Below are 3,349 nucleotides of genomic sequence, written 5' to 3'. Positions count from 1 at the left end.
GGTTGGACTTCTGTACTGTAATAAGCACATAAGAAGTTGACTGGTCATCATTCTCTAAATGACTATGACATAAAACATGATGGCACATTTGCTTTTCTGACCGTATAATATTTATGTGAGGTATCACAAGATCAGACTCTTCCATGCACCACCAAAGGAATGGAATGAGGAGTTGTTTGGGTTCTTGTTCAGCTGTGGGAGATGTCTCAGATCCCCATGAAAATAGACATCAGAGGGTATCAAGTCTGGACAATGATGAGACTTCCGGTTACTGAAAGGGTCTTGCCATTTTGTTCTGGCTTTGCAGCATTTACAAGAGGGTACATTTCAAGTCCACATTACTTGCAAGTACCGTAAGTGATTACAGTAAACTCAGCATCAAAAAGTCACATCTTCCTACTTAATTCCACTTCAGTAGGAGAGGAAACAGAACTTCTAAAACAGAAGTGACAACAGGCTTAAAATGACAAATGCTTGCTTACATAAAAGATCCTGCAGGGTCAAGATCAGCTTACTTGCATGGGATTGCTCCACTGCAATGAGGTCAAATGATTGTTAAACCTGAAGACACACATACCTCATGTGAATCCATAAACCCGTGGCCTCCTGCAATCAGAATGTTTTAATGCAATTGTACACAGTTCAGTGCCACAGTGCAACCTGTGTCATCTTATATGCATGATAAGATGTTTCATAACTTCTCCATGATTACAGTACAGCACAATATGAGAGAATTCTGCAGCTTAGCCTTTGTGAAACACTTGCCTTGCGCTGTGCATGTGACTAAATTCTCATTATGACTCCACGGTGGCTGCAGACTTTGCAGAACATTCTGACGAGAATTTGGTCTCATGTTTACTATATCTTCATTCCAGCATGCAGGCAGGAAGGCAAATGATGTCAGGTCTCTGCAAATAAATCACATTATCCCAAGCTGAAGAGACACGCAAAAAAAAGAAAATATCTTCCCTTTACCTATCTGTATATTGTGAACTGAAAATGCATGGGATGTGAAATGGTCTTGTTGTCAAGCAGCTTTGCATCATAAATGTGTTTTAAAAAGGTTAACAAAAAGCTAGCTAGCACAACATAGATAACTACCCACATCACCCTGGTCTTTTTGGTAGCTCGCTGCATTATACTCACAATGATTTTCTGATATTACATAAAGCTGTAATATTACATAGAAAAGCATTATCCCGATGACACTGAATTTCAGTAATGCAAAATGCAAGTAAACATAAACTTATACATAGCTTGACTGAATGTGGTTTCTGTATGGCTTGAGCTTGGTGAACCAAATACTAAAACAAATTTTGTAAATGCCAAAAGATCTAAAATCCCCTGCATCCTGCACATCTTAGCATTTCTTATTTGAAAGACTTGGAGATCTTAAATTTAACATATCATACATCACAAACATCTCTCTACAAATACAAAATGGATTTTTTTTATTACTCTATAGAAATAAACAAGCTACTCTGTAATTACTGTACAACACTAAGTCTCCTCATAGATATAGCGCATCTTTAACACCAATAATTGGTTTCCAATCTGTAACGATGTGGTTGCTTTTAGCAACAACATGCAGCTCCACACGTTTAATGTAGTTTTTCAGTTTGCACATTAGGCTTGTAAACTTGCTGACATTAACAAAAGGGACAGCCACAGACTTATTGTACAGTCTGAAATCTTGCAAAGGAGGATATGTTGTCTGCAGTGCAGGCCCCAGGAGGATCCTATGTGACACATATTACCAAGAACGTACAACACAAACAATGTTTGTGGTGGCGGTCCACAAGGATCTTCCCCCCCATCATTCACACTGCAAGTCACTTCCTCATCGTAAAGTCTTTGGGATTTCTTCAGAATGCAGTCCAAAATTCTGAGGCACTAACATCTGGCTGCAAGCAATATAAACCGCCTGCCATGCACAGCAACCCACATTCTCACTCCCCTTTTGAGATTTTCATAACTCTTTCATTGCTCCAGATAATGTGACTGTTTGCTCATGCTCACTTTGTGCTGGATCTGATAGGATTTTCTTCCATCCAATGAGGTTCAGGCTCTTGAATCTGCAAACAGAAGTAGAGGTGGTAGACTTCAATCACATGATCTGGACTTCAGTTGGGCTTGAGTCATGAGTCCCGACCAAAAACTTCAGTCAACAAAAAAATAGCCTTGAAACTATGTTCAGCAGCAGAAGAAGAAGAGGTTTCCTGATATTGCATGCCTGTTGTTCAAAGAAATTGGTCGGCATGAGTGAATGTGATATGCATCACAACTGTGTGTAAAGCTGCAGCAACCTATGTTTCTGTTCTTTGCAATCAATTAAATATTAGGAAACTTCCTCAAGGCATTTAACGGCTGTTGTTTTCACAAGACTGAAATAGACAGAGATGTTATGGCAAGTGTATGTACAATTAAATAGACAGAGAGACAGACAACTTGACAACACATTAGGAGAAAGAAAAATGTTTAACATGCAGATTTAAAAAGTCTGTTGTGTCAAAAGAAAATATGTACTATAACACCACTAAAATTGAATCATTTCAGTAATTTCCTTGTTTATAATCTTGTAATGGCATCGCATTAGGGGAAGTTTTTCAAGAGCTAAAAAACTCGTTTTGTATCCTTAGAATCGTTTTGTACATGGATGCAAGAGAAGACCTGAGACAATTTCTTGAATAAGCTCCAGTTGTGGTTGTTAGTCTTCAACAGTCTCACTGTTACCTATAGTGAAAGAGCTATTTCAAATTAGATTAATATATTCAAATACAACAAACTATGTGTTTAAGCATTATATTTTCAATGTACACTTCAATGTACGCTTAATAATAAGCTCTGAAGCCTGTCGCCATTTCATATATTAACATCAAATGACTCTGTTTGGTTTCTACAGCCAAGCACAAGACTTTCATAATGATTTGGGCAGGAAATTAATCTAAAACACTCACACTCTGAGTAATTGTGTCATATCACACATTCAAATGAGAAATAGCTGACATGAAAGAGTTTTGTAGACAAAATGAATGTAGTTTCCTCCACGGTCCAAATGCAAAAGCATACTTTGGGAAGTTATCTCATTTGGCAACCAAAACAACACCCAAGTTCAACTGCGCACACGCCCAAAGTCCATTCCAGCCAATAAAATGCTTCCTTTCTGAGCCTCAAACCAATCAGCTACGGAGAAGGTGGGCCGCTCTTGCTGTTGCTAGGGTATGCCCTTGATGACTTTTACAAGGTTTAGCCAATGGTATCACGTGAAAGAGTTTAACACCATCTCATTGGGTTAGACACACCCAGAGGCAGAATGTATGCTTTTATTATTGGATGGAGAAACAATCAC

The sequence above is a fragment of the Leuresthes tenuis genome, unplaced genomic scaffold (assembly GCF_036924035.1).
Source record: "Leuresthes tenuis unplaced genomic scaffold, fLeuTen1.0.hap1 SCAF_4, whole genome shotgun sequence".
NCBI lineage: Eukaryota > Metazoa > Chordata > Actinopteri > Atheriniformes > Atherinopsidae > Leuresthes > Leuresthes tenuis.
This window is presented reverse-complemented; position numbering follows the sequence as displayed.